Source organism: Balaenoptera physalus, assembly GCF_965194825.1.
Source record: "Balaenoptera physalus genome assembly, chromosome: 4".
NCBI lineage: Eukaryota > Metazoa > Chordata > Mammalia > Artiodactyla > Balaenopteridae > Balaenoptera > Balaenoptera physalus.
The window spans coordinates 54,452,509-54,476,096 of record NC_138891.1 but is presented as its reverse complement, the minus strand read 5'-3'; the positions used below and the strand labels follow the sequence as shown (position 1 = coordinate 54,476,096).

The 23,588-nt window shown below is 35.1% G+C and overlaps 1 protein-coding gene across 3 annotated transcripts in view; it reads right to left on the bottom strand.

Annotated features, from left to right (window-relative positions):
* NAALADL2 (N-acetylated alpha-linked acidic dipeptidase like 2) overlaps positions 1 to 23,588 on the bottom strand; it is a 1,434,969-nt gene that overhangs the window by 1,166,964 nt on the left and 244,417 nt on the right. For all 3 annotated transcript variants that reach the window (XM_082458958.1, XM_082458959.1, XM_082458957.1), the window contains exon 3: positions 23,455 to 23,563. The gene's annotated coding sequence lies outside the window, so the exon portion shown is untranslated. The remainder of the gene's footprint in view (positions 1 to 23,454; positions 23,564 to 23,588) is intronic.

The window sequence follows — 23,588 nt, the reverse complement described above, 5'->3', positions numbered from 1 at the left end:
TGAAAAGATAAGAAAACTAGACAAAGCTTTGGCTAGATATAAACTGGGTATAGAGGGAATGCATTTCAGCATAATAAAGCTCATATATGCTAAGTCCACAACTAACATCATACTCAATGTTAAATAGCTGAAAGTTTTTCCTCTAAGATCAGGAACAACACAAGGATTCCCACTCTCACTACTCTTATTCAATATAGTAATGGAACTCCTATTCAGGGCAATTAGGCAAAATAGAAATAAAAGGCATCCAAATAAAAAAGGAAGAAGTAAAACTGTCTCTATTTGAAGATGACATATTATACAGAGAAACCCTAAAGACTTCACAAAAAATCTATTAGAACTAATAAATTCAGTAAAGTTATAGGATACAAAATCAATATAGCAAAATCAGTTATGCCTAAATACACTAATAACAAATTTTCAGAAAGATAAATTAAGAAAAAAAATTCATTTATAATTGCGTGAAAAAGAATAAAATACCTAGGAATAAATTAAACTAGAAGGTGAAAGTTCTGTACACTGAAAACTATAAGACACTGATGAAAGAAATCAAAGAAGACAGAAATAAATGGAAAGATATCCTGTGCTCATGATTGGAAGAACTAATATTATTAAAATGTCCATACTACCTAAAACCATCTATAACTTAAATTAATCTTTTCAAAATTCCAATTGCATTTTCTCACAGAAATAGAAAAAAAAATCCTAAACTTTGAATGAAACCACAAAAGACCCTGAATAGCCAAGGCAGTCTTGAGAGAGATGAAGAAAGCTGGAGTCATCATGCTTCTTGATTTTAAATTATATTACAAAACTATAGTAATCAAAATAGTATGGTATTGGCATAAAAACAGACACATGGATCAAAGGAAAAGAATAGAGAGTCCAGAAATAAATTAATCATATACAGTCAATTAATTTACAACATAGGAGTCACAAATATTCAGTGGAGAAAGAAGAGGCTCTTCAATAAATGGTGCTGGGAAAACTGGACAGCCACATACAAAAGAATGAAACTGGACCACAGTCTTACTCCATACACAAAAATTAACTCAAAGTAGATAAAAATTTGAATGTAAGCCTTGAAACCATACAACTCTAAATGAAAAAATAAGGGGTAAGCTCTTTGACATTACCCTTGGCAATGATTTCTTTTGGATTCGACCCCAAAAGCAAGGGCAACAAAAACAAAAATGAACAAGTGGGACTATATCAAACTAAAAGCTTCTGCACGGAAAAGAAAACCATCAGCAAAATGAAAAGACAACCTATGGAATGAGAGAAAATAGTTGTGTATCATATATTTGATAATGGGTTAATATTCAAAATATATAAAGAACTCATATAACTCATAGCAAAAAACCAAGCAATCTATTTAAAAAATGGACACAGGAACTGAATAGACCCTTTTCCAAGAAGACATTCAAATGGCCAATGGGGTATATGAAAAGGTGCTCAACATCACTAATTATCAGGGACCTGCAAATCAAAATCACAGTGATATATCACCTCTCACCTGTCAGAATGTCTATCACCAAAAAGACAAGAGACAACTAGTGTTAGCGAAAATGTGGAGAAAAGGGAACCTTGTACACTGTTGACAGGAATGTAAATTGGTACAGCCATTATGGAAAACCGTATGGAAGTTCCTCAAAAAATTAAAAATAGAACTAACAGTTGATCCAATAATCCCACTTCTGGGTATATATTCAAAGGAAATGAACACAGGACATTGAAGAGTTATCTGCACTCCATGTTTACTGCAGCATTATTAACAATAGCCAAGATATGGACACACTTAAGTGTCCTTCTATAAGTGAACGGATAAAGAAGATGTGGTATATATACAATGGAATACTATTCCACCACTTAAAAAAAAATGAAACATTTGTGACAACATGGATGGACCTCAAGGCTATTATGCTAAGTGAAATAAGTCAGAGAAAGATAAATTCTGCATGGCATCACTTATATGTGGAATCTAAAACAAAACAAAGCAAGTCAAACTCATAGAAACAGAGAGTATAAAAGTGGTTGCCAGGGGCTGGGGAGTGGGAAAAACAGGGTGATGTTGGTACAAGGGTACAAACTTTCAGCTATAATGTAAAAAAGGTCTGAGGATCTACTGTAAAACATGGTGACTATAATGATAACACTGTATTGTATAATTGAAATTTGCTAAGAGAGCAGAACTTAAATGTTGTCACACATATCACAAAGAAAATTCATCTAATGATGGATGTGTTCATTAACTAGAGAGTGGGCAGGGGGAATCCTTTCACAATGTATATCAAATCATCATAAGGTACACTTTAAATATCTTATAACTTTATATGTAATTATAACTCAAGACAGCTGAAATAATAAACAAACACAAACAAATAAAATAAATTGGGGGATAAAAGAGTCAGCATAAAAATGACCCACATTTCCTAAAAGCATTAATTCCTTCCAAGATCTGAGCCAGGAATACCAACTATGTGAAACCAGAACAAATGATCATATTTTTATATAGTATCCTCAATACCTAAAATTGTGCTCAAACTCTTATATTTGCTTGAGATTGAGGATTCCTTATTCTAAGTGAAACTAACCACTAAGCTAGATTTTAGGCTGTCCTCATTTTGAACTGACATATATTTTCTTTACCCCAAATTAGCTGTACATCCAGCTAATTGCATCAATAAGTGACTAATTGGTAGGCAGCTATGTGAGTAATTACCTGATTTGCACATGTAAGTGATGTTTATTTCAAGTGTACTCCTCATGCCAAGTTTTAGAAATTTGGCTCAAAAGTTCAGAAACACAAACTGAATCAAAGCCATATCATGCCTGGTTTATAACCATAAACAGTAGAGCATAAATAAATTCTTGATTGTGATATGCTATCCGAAGTAATCCAAAGATCTCAAAATATCTTCAGATTGTACTTTCCAGGTATTTATAAAAAAGAAAAACAAAAGCCAAATGTTGGGGCTTCCCTGGTGGCACAGTGGTTGAGAATCCGCCTGCCAGTGCAGGGGACACGGGTTCCATCACTGGTCCGGGAAGATCCCACATGCCACGGAGCAACTAAGCCCGTGCGCCACAACTACTGAGCCTGTGCTCTAGAGCCCGTGAGCCACAACTACTGAGCCCACGTGACGCAACTACCGAAGCCCGTGCGCTTAGAGCCCGTGCTCCGCAATGAGAAGCCCACGCACCACAACGAAGAGTAGCCCCCGCTCTCCGCAACTGGAGAAAGCCCGCGTGCAGCAGCGAACACCCAACACAGGCAAAAAATAAATAAATAAAATAAATAAATAAAATAAATTTATTAAAAAAAAAAAAAGCCAAATGTCATGTTTTTCCAAATACCAAAAGCTTAGGAAGTACTTTGTCAGGTCATCTAACCAACAAAGACAAGTGGCAATAATCTCTCCACGGAGTTACAGAAGCCTGAACAATCATTTGAAGATCTGAATGAAAGAAAAATAACCTTCTATCCTGGCAATATTACTGCATTCACACAACAGTGACCTCCCTCAGCATCTAAATACTGGGCGAATTTTAAAAATGGGGATTTGACTTAACTCTTAATCTTTTTTAGCAGGGCATTTAATTTCAAATGGTTGCAATGGTGAATTTCAGAAGTGTTTCAACTATGTGACTCATCCTCTTTCTTCCCAATTTACTACCCTCCCCTTTATTTATCATTTCCCACAAAATAGAAAAAAAAAAGCATAAAGCTGTGTTTTCACAATATACTTAATTACAAATTCTTCTCTTTCAAAAATACATCCCAGTAGTTTCTCTTTCACAATATCATTACTGAAGATTTATTTCCAATTACTACATGTTAAATGTCAGACTTTTAAGTGAAAAATGCTTTTCATGTAATAAGTGACCTTGAAATCATTTTAAAATTTTCAATATGTGTATATGAGCAGCTCCCTAATAAATTAGAAGATATGTATATAGAAAGATTATTTACTATAGATGCATTGTTTTCTTTCATGAAAAAAAAATTAGAAAAGTTCAATAGGGCTTAAAAATACATAATGTATGTGACTATAAATTTGGAAGGTATAATATTGAACATATAGCCACAGAGATGTGAAACTTTCTAAACTATGAAACATAATATCTACCTGCAATGAGCAACACAGAACAGAGAATTCAAATATAACAGCATCCTTTATATTCTCTCTGTTAGATAAATCATAATAAATATGAGCATTTACACATAATTCAAAGCATATGCTCCTAAAATTTGTTTCTAGAATATTGTAAAAAATGCATTTTACATGTCATGTAGTAAGCTTTAATTTGTTATTTTTCTACTATAAGATATTAAAAATATCTTTTATTCCACTTTTTGGGCTTTCTTTTAGGACAGGAACTTAGTGGCTTCTAGTTACTCTAAAAACTTACAGGTGTGTTAGGTTTTCCAAGTCCTATCAATGTAAAAACTGTCAAGTGGCTTTAATAAGATAATTCATAAACAGGGGCTCCATGAAATTTTTCAAATCAGAATAATCAAATTCAATTATCATTATAAGGTAGATACTGCTAACCACTTGAAAATGGATTCTGGTATAGCACCATTCACTTGGAACAATTATTTTCTTTAGAAATAGAAGGGATATAAGACAATATGACATGTGAGATTAGGTGACAGCCTGTAGTGTGCACTGCTGTGGAAAGGATTTAGGATCTGAGATTGGAAAGGGAAAATTATATTTAAAGGGCCCACGAAGAACCTTTGGGTACTGTATCAGCTATATGGGGATCATTAGGAATTAAGAGATCATACACTGGTTTTGTCCAAAAAAGAAATCATTTCTTTTCTCTGTGCCCTGTTTACTAGATTTAGACAATCACAAAAAGCAAAAATTGGAAGTAGATCAAAAAAAGACAAAAAAAAAACTAAGACAATTGAATAGAACTCAAAACAAGTGTATATAATTTAGCTAGCCATGACAAGGGAAAATTTCTTCTCAAAGAGGAATGAATGCCCATGTTCATAATATTGCCAACCCCAGGTCTAGCCAAAAATCCATCACAAATGGCTGTATTATAAACCTACACACCTAGGAAGCAGCAACAAGGATGGCAAGAGCCCGGCAGAGGCTCTCCAGTGCCTGTCCACATGCAGCTGCCCTTCTGACAAAGCCCTGTGACCTGTTCTCAGTGCTGTTATAAACAAATGAGTAATTACATTCTCCACCACGAATAAATCTGAAAATGAATCAAGGGTCACACTAAATCTGGGGCTCACTTATCTGTATTGCCCATAGTCCCTACTATAGTCCCCATTGAATGAATGAATGATTTCCCTATGTGAGTGAATCCAGACAATGTCTCTGATACTGGCTGACCTTGGAAATTTACCATTAGGTTAGAAAGTTCAACTGTCTTTTTATACTTCACTGCAGAATCACTATGGCAGCTTCTGGGTAGGAAGGCTTTTTTTGCAAAGAAGAAGAAAAATGACTGGCAGTGTGGGGTCATGCACAGGCTTCACTGACACGGAGATGTAGGGGAGACATCAGAAAGAGAAGGCCTATGGGTACTGAATGCAGCTCTTCCATTGTTTTCTGCAGCTTCACCCTTGAGAGAATCTGCTTCCTTGAGTATAAAATGGGAAGAAAATTATTGCCTGCTCTATCTACGTTACAGGGAATTGGAAGTTTAAATAAGATGCACTTGAAATGTTTTGTAGACCGTAAGACATTAGTCAAATAAGAGTTATTATTACTGTATTACACAGCATAAGAAATACAGTACTAGATTTGGTCTGGCCCTAATTCAAAAATTCTATTTAGAATTTATTATGACAGATCTATTTATAGATGATTAAAAATTTACTTTGCTTGAAAACTAATTTTTAACAAACCTCTACGCCATCAAAATGTGTAATACACACAATTCCTACTCCCAACTTTTGTATGCTCCTCTTTTCCAAGAGCTAACAAAAAACTTTAAGGAGGTTACATAAGCATCTTTATAACTGCATGTTTACCAATTAATAAGGCAGCACACAATGTTCAAATCAATCTGGGTGGGAAATGAGAATTTCATCTCTTACAAATCATGAGAAGAATTTGAACAGGCAAAAAAATTTGCATCTGGATCTTTCATGTAAATTGTAAAAAGGATACATGATCTTTTTTTCTCCTATCTAAAAACAAGTACATTTAAAACATCTGAATCATTCTAGATAAACTGACTGAGTGCAAATTGACAACACAGCATTGAGTGCAGCCATTATAAAATAACACAAATAGTAGACTAATCCCAGCTGCCAAATACACAAGTAATTTTGGTAGCATAAATGCAAAACAGATTTTCTAGTTAATTCTAAATTTCTTGAGAAACAAATCTTATATTTTCTACTATCAAAAGAAAAAAATATGTGGATGAAAGTACTTCCATTATAACTAGATAGAATGTTTGCTGGCATAATTATTTGCACACACATATTTTTCTAAAATCTGTTATAAATTATAGACATAGGCATTTTTATAGATAAAGAACACAGTCTGGATAATGCCCAGTAGAGAAGAGCAATTAATCTCACCGTAAAATGTTGTTTGAATTCCTTTCTTTAAACTAAGTGATGCAGCAGTATGAAAAAAGTATCTGCTTTTTCATGATCCAAATGAAAATAAGTGTTAAACCCATCCTAGACAGACCAAATATTCATCCACATTACAAGACCATTAAGCCATTCAACAATACGAAAATGTCTCTGCCTTAGTCCATTCAGGCTGCTATAACAAAATACTATAGACTGGGGGGCTTAGAAACAACAGAAATTTCTCACAGTTCTGGAGGCTAGGAATTTCAAGATCAGATTCAGCGTCTGGTAAGGACCTGTTCTGTAGTTCGTAGACAGCATCTTCCCTTTGTATCTTCCCATGGTGGAAGAGACAAGCTAGATCTCTAGGGTCTCTTTCATAAGAGCACTAATCCCAATCATCAGGGCTCTACCCTCATGACCTAGTCACCACCCAAAGGTCCCACCTCCTAATACCATTACCTTGGGGGTTAGGATTTCAATGTACAAATTTTAGGGGACACACATGCAGTCTATAGCAATCTATAGTTTAAGCAGGGACTGCACGAGCATAAAGCTGGTGCTCTTGGACAGGCTTCCTATGCTGCTAAGCCTCTGATGAAAGCATGGCAAAAGGCCACCCCAAAGGCAAGCCTAAGGCAGCACTGGGCAAGGGGGAATTGTCTTCTGAGCCTGAGGTTCCTCCTTTTTCAGGTACTCATCCTGTACCCGGGATGCTACCCTCAAGTGTTCCTGCTACATGTACTTCATTCACTCTATCAAAATTGACCCTTGGCATATCTGATGACTTCTTATGCCAAGGGTACAGCCAACAGATAAGGGAGGAGAAGGAAAGGATTTCTACTATATCCCTAGCTCTTTACTAGTTTTATATGTTATTATTCCACCAATTAACCTGAAGGTAATTAATGAAGGTGAGAAGGTGCTGGTACAAGGATCTAAACAAGATTTCCTCCACTGTCTTTCACGAAATCATGCTGTCTCCTTGAAAAAAATAAAATACGTTACACCCCGGGGAGATCTGTGTTTCATCAAGAGGGTGAGAAAAGATTCTAAAATGTGAAACTGGGTTTCTGTGGTTGTCTCTTTTTGAGGACTGAAAGGAGCCAGGTCAGGGATGCTGGCTGGTCCCTGCTGTGAGTTGTTGAGGTCTTGAGGCAAGTGAAGGTGCCAGCTCACAGACCTTGCTTCCTGCAGGTGCAAGGGACAATGGTAGTAACTTTTCAGGCTAGTATGTGCATTTTCCCCTCCTTTGCTAATTTTAAAGAAGTTTGAATTTCTGAAAAAAACGTTAAAATCAATTACTCTACTGGCACCTCCTGCATTTTGCTAAGAATTCACCATTCATTCCTTTGCTCATCAATTCATTGAGTACCATCACGTCCCAGGTATTCAGCCAGTTCTGAGGTTTTCACTGGAAACTAGAGGTCTGTCTATCCCTAGACATGTTATCTCTGCTTTCACCCTAGGCTAACCTCGAGGAGAAAAATAGCACCTCTTTTTGTTTCCTCAAACTATGTTCTAGAAGCAAAAATCAATGGTGAACAATGGAGACTATTTTGTAGAAAAGTCAGAGGAGAAGGTGAGCATTTTACATGCCATAGGCCCCCACTTCCAAAATGCTCCTAAGTCATGTCTATTTGCCAAAGTCTCTCTGGCTAAGCATCTAACCAGACTACCCTGCAGCATGACCACCCCTCAGTGATACCCCAGCCTTGTTCACTGGCTGCCTCGGCCATGGATTCCCTGCCTTTGGTGTCTTTGCCATCACCTGCCCAAAATCTTTTAGCTATTCTTATGCAGAACAAAGGTGCTTTGCTTAACTTCTCTGAACTTGAGTACTTCTATCCACTTTGCAAGCAAAGTGATCTCCAAGTATTGGAACTTCCCCTCCTTAACAAAGGCAGTTGATCAGAAGTGACAACAATACACAATTCTGTTGCCTTCAAGAAGTTTAGAGTCTAATGAACGAAGACAGATATATAGAGATAATTATTTTGTGAAAAATGCTAAAACAGAAATAGATTGTCCATACTATAGGGACACAGAGAAGAGAACTCTTTTTTTCTGCCTAAGGGTATCAGGAAATACAAAAGAACGTCAGGAATCTTGAAAAATGGGAGATAGGATTTTTCCAAGTAAGCAAGGTTGAGAAGTGGGCTCTAAGAAGAAAGAAGAACATGGACAAAGGCAAGGAGACACGAGAGGTCAGGGCATATCTGAGAACAAATAGCTCTCTGTGGCTGGCTGTGAGATCAGGAATCAGAGCGAGTTGAACACTGCAGTACCACTGTATTTCAAAATTCACCTACTTCTCTGCTCTCATGCACCGGCTTCTCCCTCAGTGCAAAGTAGTGCTCTATCTTTCCACGACAGAAGACAGTGTTGGCTGCATATATTTGAGTGCAAAAGAATAGGATTAATTTAATAGTTTCATTTTAATTCTTCTCTGAGGTTTCTCAATTTAACTAAATAACTTTAATGTTCTTTGGCACCAGGCTTTTGACAAACTTCCTTAAAAAGCCATTATAAAAATAGTGATTTTGCTAAAGAGTGCACATAGTAAAAATCATTATTCCAGTAGATGGAGCAGAGGTGACATCAGAATAGCTGAACGTTGCCTGGCCCAGAATACATAGCAGAAGTCCAGACACTCAGCAGAGCCACGAAATGGAAAAAGCACGTTTGAGAGCAAAGACTGAACATTACTGACTACTGCTTGGCTAACCACCTAATTTGGACTTCGAAAATTTCACATCCTATTCAAACTGAAGGAGAAAACAACCTTAGGCAAATACCAAAATGACTCTTTAAAGAAACGTTCATATTTTAGAACAAGAAAGCTGTAATCTTGATTGGTCTAAAAGTCTCACTGCGGTGCTTCACAATCATTCTACATAACACAGACCAGGCTAAAATCCTTAGTATAGCCTCTAAATGCATGACTACTTCAGTCTCCTGCTGATGGAAATGTGTGTGTTTCTTCCCTCCTAGACAGTTTGTGAATCGTGTGATTGCCTGATATGGAATTATTAAGAAATAGATCAATAAACACAGCAGGCTATAGGATTAAAACCTCAGCCTACACAATGGACCTAAGAACAAAGTTACTGCTTAGAAATTGCGACAGCAGAATGATGGTCGTGCAGACTCGTATTTGGGACCATACTGGCAAGTGGAATTACAGACATTAAAAGATATTTTGATTAGAAATATTCTAACTATTATATATCAGGAAAATGACTTAAATCTGATGAGGATTATTAAAGTCAAGGATAAACTATTCACTTTGCTGTTTTATAAAATAAGTATTGTAAGAAAATAATTTCTAATAGTCATTGGAAACAGGAAATATGTCCTGTTTCTCTCAAGACTTACCATGTGCCTTGCTCTCTCTGTTAAATTACCTGCCAGTATGCAGAACTGGACTATTCAAAGGCAGACTATATATGTGTTTAGGACACAAGCAAAGCAGAGGCAGCTCAAAAATTTTCTTAAAGAAGGTATCTGGCATTTCACAAAAATGTAACAAAAATGTGTAACAAACTAAGAAAAACAAAAGTTTGTTGAACCTTAACTTGACCAGATTTTTGACCAAATGGAGAAGCTCATTAGCCACATACTCAAAAAATCTTGATTCAATGGTTAAGGGTATAAATTAATTTAAATCTTAGCTCTGCCACAGTGTAGTTATATCAATTTGGAAGAGGCACCTACCCTTTCTTACTCTCAGTTTCCTTGTTGCAAAATAAGGATAATAAAACCTCTCACAAAGAATGGTAGTAAGGACTAAGTGATGTAAAACATGAAAAGCATTCTTAGCTGCCATTATTAATGACAGTGTCATATCCCTTGAGTGGAACAGGATTGAAAAATGTAAAACCACAGTTATAGGTATGAATCACAAGGCAAACTCTTCTAATGATACTCATATTCTAACCCAACCCACTTTGAACCACTGTTAAGCAAGCAATTCAAAATCCCCAATGTTAAAAAAACAGTTCTGTAATTTTGCATATGTAGAAATATGTTGTCCTTATTTGATACTTTGCCAATCTTCATTCACACAGGAATCATGAATTTCCAAGAATTTAAGCCTATTAAGTAATAATTTCCGAATTGGAAATTTAATAAAATATTTTCATTTTATAAACTCACATTTTTTTACTATACCTCTGCATATCCTTCTTGATATGCCTTTTAAAAATAGTTAGCTAGTGGGAAGCAGCAGCATAGCACAGGGAGATGGGCTAGGTGCTTTGCGATGACCTAGAGGGGTGGGATAGGGAGGGTGGGAGGGAGGCGCAAGAGGGAGGGGATGTGGGGATATATGTATGCATATGGCTGATTCACTTTGGTGTACAACAGAAAGTAACACAGTATTGTGAAGCAATGATAATCCAATAAAGATCTATTTAAAAAAAGATATGTATCTTTAAAGAAAATACAAAAACAATCCCATTTTCCAAATATATCCAACCTCCCATATTAATCACTACCATGGTAAAAATGATTATCTTTTTACTACTTTGAAAAAGACACAATAGCTAGCAGAGACTTCTATAAATGAAGTGGCATGTCATTGTCTTAGTCCTCTCAGACTGCCAAACAAAATGCCACAAACTGGGTGGCTTTAACAACAGAAATGTATTCCTCACAGTTTTGGAGACTAGAAGTCTAAGAACAAGGTGCCAGCAGGGTCTGTGTCTGGTGAGCGTGCTTTCCTTGGGTTGCAGACAACCACATTCTTGCTGTGTCCTCACATGGCCTTCCTTTGATTTGTGGTGCATGCAGGTGGAGAGAGGAAGAAAGAAAGCAAGCTCTCTGGTGTCTCTTTTAAGGCACTAATCCCATCATGAGGGTCCCACCCTCATGGTTTCATCTAAACCTAATGATCTTCCAAAGACCCCCCCTCCCTTCCCAAACTCCAAATACCATCACATTGGGAGTTAAGGCTTCAACTTACAATTTGGGGGTCAGGGGGGGACACAACTCAATCCATAGCAGTCACTTTGCTAGAACAGACAAAGCATAACCAATGGCTAGAAGAGGGGAAATGTAAACAACTCTAAACATTCATACACACACACACACACACATACACCTTTCAAGCTTGCCTTCTTAGCACTCTTAATGGCCAGAGGTTGCATAGCTATTTAGTCCTTCAGAGTACTCCTACTTATTATAAAAAGCATGAACTTAAGATACAATACTTGCCTCTTTCCCCATAAATCAAAAGAATTAAAAGTATAACTCTAAAATTTCAAAACTAATTTAAAGATGATAAACGGGAAGGAAATTTTTAAAAATCGCACTGTCATTTAAACTTCCCTATTAATTTTAGAATAAAATCCTAAGGGAAAAAAGGAGATCAACAACATAGTAAATTTGTTAGAAAATTATTAGAAATACATACAAACACAAAACACACATACAGATAGATACATAAATGTTAATTATACATCACAAGTCTTATATGCATGGAAAAGCTAACATCAGAGTATACACAAATAAATCTGTAAAAAGGCTTTCCATAATCTGGCTCAGTTTAATCTACAGTAGTACCCCATTCAAATTTTTTGCTCTAGCAAAACATGCCATACTGTTTTATGCCTCTACATGTATCTACATTTTTTATGAAGCTACATATGGACTACATAACTCCTACTCCTCCTGCAAAATGTAGTTCTTAAAAGATAAACACATTGCTTAGGGGGTAATTATTATTCTTAAGTATTTTATCCATAAGAAAATCACTAATAATGTATTGAAAATTGATTTCGAGTTAGAAAAGAAATGTCAAATTATATTGAAGCAAAACAGAACAAATTAACAAAGGAAAAAGCAGTAAATAAGAAAGCTAAAAACATAGTAGAATTAATAAATAAATTCAAAAGCTGATGATTTGAAAAGAAGAAAATCACTAGTGAGCCAAATTTTTTTTAAAAAAGGAATAAGGTAGAAATATACAAAATAAATAAAAGATAACCACAGTCAGAATAAACTTAAAAGAATCATAATGCTGCTAAACACCATGCGAGTAAACTTGAAAATCTAAATAAAATGGATAATTTTCTAAGACGATATGATTTGCCAAAACTGACTTCAGAAGAGACAGAAAATCTAAAGACTGATTTACATAGAAGAAATGGAGAAATTTGTCAATAGATAAATCCAAAAGCAGCAGTCTTCGATAGTTTCACGGGGAAATTTTTAAAATCTTTAAGATCAAAAATTTCAAGGCTTCTAAAATCTCTCCAGAATATAGGGTAATGAAGAAAACATCCTGATCCAACAAAGACTGCATGTACACACACAGGAACCAAGTCAATGTCACTTATGAATATCAAAGGAAAATCCTAAATTCAATATCATTAGCAAATAAAATCTAGGTATACACAAAAATAACATTACATCATGACCAAGTGAGGTTTATTCCAAGAATTTAAAAATTTTCAATATTAGGAAGTCTATTAATAAATTTTTATAGCAAATTAATAGATTTCAGAAAAACATTTTATTCTCTTTGTATAAAAGACTGAAAAGCCATTTGTCAAAATTCAAATAACCATTTTGGATTAAAACACTCGATAAAATAAAACTGATGAGAATTTACTTTATATGATATAATATATCTAGCTTAGCCCAAAAGCCACTGTCATGTTTAGTAGGACAACACTAGAAGCATTACCAACAAAATCAAAAACAAGGAAAAGCTCTCAGTCATCAGTATTACTTAACATTGTACTGGAAATATAAGCCAAAAAATTAAATTAAAAAAATTATAAATAAATATTTTGGAAAGGAAGAGGTAAAACTATTACTAACTGCAGACAACATAAAAATATAATTGCGTACATAGAATATCCAAGAGAGTCAACTGGCTTCTGGCATACACAGTTGACTGGAATCAAACATACTTGGGGGGAAAGAATGTTTTGAGAGAGTTGTATCTGCTAATAGACTGTGACTAGATGAGACATGTAAAAGACCACTAAGCTTCCAACTTCCTGTGGGGGGAAGCAGGCTAAGAAAGCTGCTCAGTCACCAATAAGTGAATAGTTTCCAACACCTTCTTTATGTAACAAAGGAGGACAATGAAAATGAAAGGTCCTTCCAGAAAGTAAAGCCAAAAATTCAAAATCCATGGAGCACAAAAACAGGGGAGTTATACCCAAAGAGCAGAACCAGGACTTCAACTTAATTCAAGATACTTTTTTTAACCTTCTAGGTAGTAGGCTGGCAAATATTTACCCAGGTGCATTTTAGAATTGCTAAGAACCTCTGACTGCTATCTGATGCCCATTCTTTTCTTTTTCAAATGACAGTGATTTTTACCCAGGAAGACAGAATAAAAAATGGTATCTGTCTTTGCACGTATATTCATACAGATACATACGAAACTGATCACAGTAATGACTGCTTTAGCCTGGGTGGAAACTGAAAAGACTGGGAACGAGGCGGAAAGGAGACAAACTTTTCTCTGTATACCTTTTAATATATATAATTTTTGGAACTGTGGGAAGGCATTGATATTCATAAAATAAAATGAAACATACTTTAAAATATGTCTTAGGACTTAGTGAATTACTGAAAAGGGGATTAAGAGATGTAATGCAATGATTCCTATGCTTCTGGTGTGATCAGTTTAGTGCAATACACCAAGAGAAGAAAATATATTGTCATCATATCTATGGGAAAGAAGACTAATTTTTAGATATGTTGAATACCAATCACATCCAAAGCTATTCACTGGTCTTAGAGTGACCAATGATTCAGGTTTGCCTGACACTATTTAGGTTTCAGCATTAAAATTCCCACACCGTGGGAAACCCCTCCTCAGGGTGCAAAATATCCTGATTTTCAGAAATGGGTACAGAAGGTTAGGGGGAAAGTACAAAATACATACAGCAGCCAAAAAAATTGAGCCTAAAAGTAGTACTCTATTTAGCTTCAAATGGATATGGCATAGATGATTCACTTTCAGTAGTTACCGCCACTAATTTTTTTTCTGATGACTGACGTTGTCAACTCTGATTTGTAGTTCATAATAATGAAATATCCATTGTTGCATGACTGAGTGATGTTACTTATGTTTGCAAACTAAATGTATTGTAATTGTGAGCATTAACAGCCAACTTTCACTTTGCCTGTGGATTAAATATGTACTTCGTATTAAGGTAAAGCTAGTTTAATTTTAACATTGTGCATATTGTGTCCACATTTTCCAAGACTTCAGATAATGAAATGAGAATTATTATAATGCCAGTGTCAGCATAATCCAGACAACTGTATTATTTTCTTAACAGATAGAAAGACACATACAACTGGATTAGGGAGGAAAGTAACCAAGACAGAGCATTCTATACAAAAGGCAGAAAGGAATTGGGGATTGGGCATAGTGGAAAAGAGGATGTGAAAGCACCTAGGGAGTCTAAATTTTGCAGATTCTAGATTAAACAAGCAAGTACTTCTAAATCAATCAAACTTTTTTTATCTCCCCCAAAACACCAGTGCTCAGTCAAAAATAGCTACTGTATTGGTCTGTGGGCACACCACAAGAATAAACACACATCCTACATCCACTTGATTATTCTGTCAACATGAATAAAGATACATTTCCTGTTTCAGAGGTTGCAACCATGTAGGCAAACAAAAGGAGAAATTTTGATAATTGATGTGTTGGCCTATTGCAGCATAGACCTGATTTAGTCAGGCCTTATTAACAATCATGCTTTTTACAGTATTGTATATCAAGTTATGCACTGAATCATATCAACAGTGAAAAAAATTTCCCTCTAGCTCTTAGGTGCTTTGATTTGGAAAAATGGAGTTTTAAATCATCTTCTTGAGATTTATAAGAATATCATAAAACCACAGAGAAGATAAAGAATGATAATACCTTGTCCAAATAAAAACTAGACTTTGCCCACTGTATTCATTTTCTATTGCTGTCGTAACAAATTACCGCAAACTTAATGGCATAAAACAACACAAATTTACTATCTTAAAGTTCTGGAGGTCAGGATTCTGAAATGACTCTCACTGGGTTAAAATCAAGGCATCAGGGCTAAAAATCAAGGTATTACCATGGTTTTACCTTTCTAAACGCTTTAGGGGAGAATCTGTTTTCCTGACTTTTCCTGCTTCTAGAGGCCACCTCCATTCTTTGTTTGGTGGCTCCCTCATATCTTCAAAGCAACCAATGGCCGGTTGAATCTGTACATCACACCACTCTGACACTGACTCTTCTGCCTCCCTCTTCCACATTTAAAGGCCCTGTGATTACACTGGGCCCAACTGGATAGTCAAGGATATTCTTCCTGACTTAAAGGTAGTTGATTAGCAAACTTAATTCTATCTGCTACCTTAATCTCATTTTGTTTTGTAACATAACATATTCACAGATTTCAGGGATTAGGACGTGAACATCTTAATGAGGCCATTATTCTGCCTACCACACTCAGCTATCTGCATTATTTGGCAGACAGTGTGAATGTAAGTCTTGACAAATCCCAATCAGCCTATAAACTTCTGACCAAAGAAAACGCAAAGATATTGCCAGCTAAGTATCTTGCATACCTTATACACATACACTACTGCTAAAAGGGGGTGTGTTTTACCTACCTGTGAAATTGAGGTTTTCATAATGAAAGCTTTTTTGATCATTTTTCAGTTTCCTCAATGTGCAGAAGTAGTTAATGAGATTTTGGACTTTACAGAAATGGAGAAATGTATCCTCCTTAGACATGAGTCTACAAATGGCTACCATTGTCACTGGCCACACACAAAGTGTTAAAATGTTATCCTGCCATAAATTCAGTTCCAAAGTATGGGACAAGAATAATGATCTTCTCTAATTTGGAAATATATTGAGGATGAGAATGAAGAAAGGGAAAAATAAATAATAAAACAAAAGAGACATTTATGGACTGTTTCTTTAAATCTGTCTGATGAACTCTGAGTGGCCATAAGGAATCTAGAGAAAAATGAACTGACTGCATCTAAGTTGTTTGATATTCAGGCTGAGACAAACACACACAGACTACTTCAAAACTCCAAAAAATATCAACAGAAAAGGAAAGCCAAGTTTAATGAGGACTTTTTCACTTTTTAACTAAAACTGTAATTTATTTGGAATCCATTTTTGTAAGTTCAAATTATCTCTGTACTTTAAAACCATTATCCCTGAGAAAGAGAGGTTTAACTTATGGTGCCATACAAAGTGCTCTAAAGTTTTTTGAAATGATGGCTATTTTCCACAGGGTTAGACTATACGGTAAATTTATAGAAGCAAAAGACCTGGTTGACAAACAGCTTGTCCGCCAAAACAAGCCTGTAGATACAGAGTGGATAGATAGATCTGGAATCTATTTCTAGCAGGTTTAAACACTTGCTGCTGCAAGGAGTTAAAATCTTAAGTAATTAAATGATTTTGTTGAGAGGATATTTAGTTTGGTGCTATCACAATGGCCTGATAACCAGGATTAGTATAAAGAGGGCTTGACAAGAGCAGAGTTTCGAATCAAAATCAGTTTTACATGTGACTATATTCAGTTTTACCAGTACTACTTACAAGAAGAATGATGACCTAAAGCCTGCAGGCAGTTCAGAGAAGCATTATCAGAAAAGGAAACAGAAAGAGTAAAAATCTCCTACTGTGTCATGAGACAGAAAGAAACATGCCATTGTTATTTTGTATTAAATGTAGGTAATTTGTGCTTACTTGGTTTGCTTTTAAATTCTCCTGTTACAATCTCAAATTTATTTATCTTAAAGATTCACAGTAATATAGCTTCTAAAATTTAAATATCCAGTAAAAGTTCAAAAAATAGTTAAAATAAACTGCTATATCAGAGGATAGAACGACACATTATAAAAATATTGTTTTTATACATACTATTTGTTTAATTAGTCCTGTTTATTACTGCTAATTGCCATTTTAACTATTCTGCAATTTTGTTTACTAGGAATTATGTAACAGAAAAGTAAATAATAAGTAATATTATATAATTTCAAATAAATGCCTTTTTTCATATGTTAATGTTAAAGTAATAACATGCATGCATATAATTACATTATATTATGTGATGTTATATTATGTTATGTTATATTGGTTTTTTTGGACTGGCATAGTATGACAAGATGGCTCTCTAAAAAACTGATCACCCTAATATTTGAATCTGAAGCCAAAGAGATTGATCTGGGCTGGAAATAAGTATTTGGGAGTTAAAAAATATCACTCCCATCCTGTGCTACTTTTTACATGCTCACAGTACAATATCACACTACATTGTAATTATTTGTATCCCCACAAAACAGAGAACATTGTTAGGGAAAGTAGTATAGCATAATTACCCTTGTTCCTCTAGTGCCCAATAAAGTATCTGGCATATAAAAGGTTCAGCATAAATATTTGTATGAAATTGTCTTTGAGAAGTTTTAAAGAATATTTTTAAAAATATTAGCATGTTACCTCTGGAGAAAATATTTTATATGTAAAAGAGCAAAAGAAATAAGAGAATGAGTTTTGCAGTAGTACTAACAACTTTTTATTTAAAAGGTGAACACTCAGCTTGAAAAGAAATCAATTTTAGAAATAGTTCTCTTGGAAAGACAAATATAAAAAGATGCTTCAAGGACAAGAAAGCACTTCATATATACACAGGTATGAAATTCATACCATGTAAGTTAACAAGAGACCACATGTCAAATTTGCAAGGAAATGTTACAGATGTATTTCAGTTATATAAGGAAATGAAGCTACTTGTGTGAAGATAATTTTCAGTATCAAGTAGTAAATGAATTGCTGCCGAACTGATTAATATGGTTAAAAGTTGGTATCTTTGAAATTTATATGAAAAAGTATATGTAAAAAGCTTCAAAAAACTTATGAGATCAGGCAAGAGATATGTAACAATTGATTTACCTGTATAAAGCTAAAGTTAATGAGTTGGGGCTCTTCCTCTTTAAAAAATATCACTTAGCTCTTAATGACTGACCTTTCATTCCCTATATGAATGCTGTTCTTTCATTTCTTTAGAATAGAAAGGAAATTATTTCAAAATTGTCTTCTGAGAGAAATACAACATTCTTAAAGAAAAAGTTTAAAAATTAATATCATTTTAGCTTTCAAGGACAAATTCTAATAATACAAAAATTACCATTTCTACTGTAAATGGTACAATGAAATTCAAATATTTATTATGGTTAAATTACTTTATGCATTTTATATTAGGTAAATGTATGATATAGCTCAAAACAAAAAAAAATATTTCAATGAATTTATTAAAATGTACTTTAAAGGCAATAGACTATAAGTCTTCTCCTAACAAAGCTAATCTCATGCTGAGTAGATTAACTAAAAGAAAACATTGTTTAGATGAAATTACATTGGGGGTGTGGGAGTACTTATGGACAGATTATAAAAAGTTCCTCAAGACTTTTGCCATCAGTGTTCTTCTTTATCTATCCCTTGCACGGGACTTAGAATATCAAGCAAGGGTCTATTTCAATCCATTGGGTTAGAAATGTAGAGCCCCTGAGTGTTATAAGGCTATTTATGATACTAGGTTTTATTTTTCCATTGAAATGCTGCTATTAGATCATTTAACTGCCCCTTTTTTTTTTATTAGTCTTGTACCCTAAGGAAAGGCTGTCTCTTAAAGAAAATAAAATAGTCAATTCCAGAACAAATCACATTTATTAAACAGTTTAGTGAGAACCTCAAGAAAAATAAAAATTGGGATAATTGCATCTGCTTCAGTTTAAAGAGACCCAGGAAGGGGTGGTAAACCTCAGGCAGCATAAAATGGCTTTAACAGACTCCAGCATCCAGCCACTCACTAATATGTGATTTCTAATTACTTCTGTAGTTTGTCACTGTTCGGCACAATCAAATCTAATTGACCAGAAAATTTTGGTTAGATTGTACTCAACTATGGCTAAATTTTTACTGTTATTATGCTGGTTTCTTTGTGAACATCTCAACTTTACTGCATCATTAAACCTTAAATTAGATTTTGACAATAAGAATATTTCATAAAATTTTTCAAACAACTGCAATATTCACACAGGAGCTACGGTACTCTTAAATCCACTGTCATGTTTTTAAAAAACATTTAATTTAATTCATACCCATTCTTTCTGGGTTATTACAAACAACGGCACTTTGATTTTAATTAAACAGTTTGAAGGCCATGACTAACAAATGTCAAATGCTAAAGGTGAACTCATGTCTTAATATGAGTGCATGTCAGAGCATCTTTCATAGCATGAAGGGAATTCTAGTCTGAGGGTTCTTAGTTTCAGAATCACTGATGAGGTGTACATACACGAAAGGTAGCAATTAACTACCTCAGTTTAGAAGCTTGCATTACTTTATTCTCATGTTGAGAATCAGTGATCTAGCAATCGATTAGACATTTCTGTCATCAATTCTCTAAAATCTAGAAAAATAATATAGAAATGATTGAGTTTGTTGTCTAAATGTCTACTTTGTCCGTATACTCTGTGTGTTACTAAAGCATTGAAGATAAACATATATGAATTTATTCCTTGAAGAGTATAAGGAGAATGCTTGCTCATACTGGTAATCTTTTTTTTTTTTTAAATGCCTCTATAAAACAAGATAAAAAGATAACATCATTAGAAGCCTCCCTGTATAGTTTACCTTATATTATATCTGCTGACATTTTCACATATATGCTTATTTTATTTTCCACAATATGTGGAGCCTTCAGAAGAAATCAAGTATGTTTGAAAAAAGAGCTGATACTTTTTGTTAATGTCAGATGTAGTGGGTCAGTGAAGGAACAGATCTAACCAGTGAGCATTAACATCCAAGTACTTCAGTTTTGACTTGGTTATCAAAGAAACGGGCAAAAAATACATTACATGACAACACGGCTGGACTATAACATCTAAAGTGAAAGTGTAACCTAGCAGGACCCTATGGGGCCTTCTGGGGACAGACTCTTCTCCCATATCCTCTGCTATAGCTCCTCTCTGAAGTAACCAGATGATAGTATCTCATGCATATTTCCTGAGTTTTTCAGATGACCACCACCAAATGGAAGGAATTAACTACTTGATGATTAAGAACACATAGCTCCCAGATCTTTCTGGTGCCTAAGGATTGATCATCATCAACCAATCAGAGAATTGTGCAAGAGCTGATCACATACTCTGCGACCCACTCCCACCCCCACCTGGTCTTTAAAAATGCTTTGCTGAAACCCTTCCAGGAGTTCGGGGTTTTTTTTAAGCACCAACCGCCCATTCTCCTTTCATGGCCCTGCAATAAACCTTTCTCTGCCTCAAATTCCAATGTTTCAGTTTGTTTGGCCTCACTGTGCATCAGGCACATGAACTTGCATTAGGTATCAAAAGCCTCTTAAAACATTATTTCAAAGTTATATATCTTAGGGCAGTAACAGTTTCTATTAACACGTGAAAAAAATTATCTGAAAGATCTAGCATACCTCACACGATACAGCCATTCTCAAATTCATCATATGTGAAGTAACTTGCGTACTTCTACAAATGCACATGGTCATGAAATTAAAAACTATACAAGTAACAAAGAAAGAAGCAGCTATTGAGAGGGCCCAACTAAAGGCATAAGAATCCCAGTTCCTTCTAATTCCCCCTTTATCACTGGGATAACACACATGTCTCCCTGCAATCATGAGTTCAGATTTCTTGTAGACATAAATTCTGATTTGAATTGTGCCGGAAAGAATAGATAAGACTCCCAGAGTATATTGACTTGGCCCACTTCCCATCTTCTACTAGGCTTGTAACCTAATTACCATTTGCATCTGATAAAATGTACTTATTTTCTCAACTAAAATATGGGTTTAAAAGGCAGTAAAATGTGATAAAAAGAAATAAATATATGTCATGGCCGTAAAAAGGAAAAAAAAGTTTTTAAAAAGCAAAACTGGGCTTCCCTGGTGGTGCAGTGGTTGAGAATCTGCCTGCCAATGAAGGGGACACGGGTTCGAGCCCTGGTCTGGGAGGATCCCACATGCCGCGGAGCAGCTGGGCCCGTGAGCCACAACTACTGAGCCTGCGCGTCTGGAGCCTGTGCCCCGCAACAAGAGAGGCTGCGACAGTGAGAGGCCCGCGCACCGCGATGAAGAGTGGCCCCCACTTGCCGCAGCTAGAGAAAGCCCTCACACAGAAACAAAGACCCAACACAGCCATAAATAAATAAATAAAAATTAAAAAGCAAAACTGATGGAGCTAGAAAATTATGTTAGAAAATATACTTATTTAAACTACAACTATCATTTTTCCGTATAAACTAATATTTGTTTTAAAATATTAATTAAAATATTAATCAAAAGACACTAGAACTTTTAAGTACTCCTTAAAAAATCATAAAACTAGTCCCAAACAGGTGGTATGACTCTCCTTTACTTGTTCACATGATTTTTTTACTGCGAATACTCAGTAAGAAAGAAGCCGCTAACTGGTAATTTACAGAATAGGTTTTATTCTTTGATTATGGTACTGGATTCAAAGTTCTAACTCTAGGTCACTTAAAGAAAAAAAAAAACCCTCAGAGTAAAATATTAAACTGATGAATTTTTTAAGTACTTTGTGGTCAAAAAATCACCTTTCCCTCCAATTCTAATGTACAGTTCAAAGGGAGATTCAAACCAAAAACTATTTAATTTCATTTTACTTATTTATATTTAATTACTTAAAAAGGAACACACACAGAGCTCAACAGATGCTAGGCAATATTGTGTTCTGCATAGTAAAAATATTTTACAAACATATATTGAGTTGGAAATGACCTTAGAATTTATTCAATCCAACAGCCAAGTCCAATCCTCCTCCTGCTTCCCCCTTCCTCACCCCACACAATTTACTTCTTTGTCCAGCTTTAAAATACTTGAACCTGAATGGCTTTAGAAGGGGCACAGCCTCTTTCCCCACAGGCTCACTCTTCCCTATTGTCTCACACTCAGCCACTCCATACAATTCATATATGTCTGACCTTCAAAGCTCAAGAATTTGCCACCCTTACCTTGTTTAATCTAGCCCCTTCGTTTCAAAACTGAGGGAATACTCAGATGGTTAAGTGATTCATCTAAGTTCCTGAAGTATGTTGGTGGTCATGCTGGGTCTGCTCAGATTTCCTAGCACTTGGTTCTGTGCTGTCTTGTAGGCATTTGCATCATCCATGCCACGTAAAGTTTTATACATAGTAAGCCTGAACCAGCATTGGAACATTGATTGCAGCTAGTGCTTTACAGAAAAAAGTATTTCAATCATATACTGGCATCATCTGCTCAAAATAGGAGTGTTTCCAGGAAGAACTATGAACTATCTTTAAAACATGTCTTTTAACTCTAATGCTTAGATGGAAGTTCACAGTCTATGTGTGGCCATATACAGACAGATGTTCCAAAAGGTCACTGGACCTGTATAAACTTGGAATAAATAAGAAAAGCAAAGCCTTGCTGTATCATGGCACAAACTGCATTGTTGTTATCATTTTAAAATAAAATTGTGGGTCAACTTAAACTTAAAAAAAAAAAAGAAAGAGAGACTAATTTGATTACTTACAATAAAATTACAATTGTATAAAAAGCAATTGATACCACAAAGGCAACGAAACTACCAATTTCAACAGCCACACAGAAATTAAATTTAGGTAATGCTTTCCAAAAAAAAAAAACTGGGCTCAATTCCATGAAATAAAAGATGAACAGAAACTAGAATAATACGATTTTGCCACAGAATGATACTCACACTCTTCTCTTTTTTCAAAATTAGCAGCTATTGGCACATTATAGAGGTATGCCAAATCACCTTATTAAAAGTTGATTCAACAGTAAAAGTCTTACATTCTAATTAAAGCAATTAGATCTTACTTCAGTCGAACGATCCTAGTGCAACCAGAGGGTCTTTGCAGGTCACAGGACTCTGACAAGCTGAATCCAGGGCTCTTCATCCAGGTGCCTAACAGTCAAAGCTCATTTCCTGTTCATAAATCAAAGAACAGAGG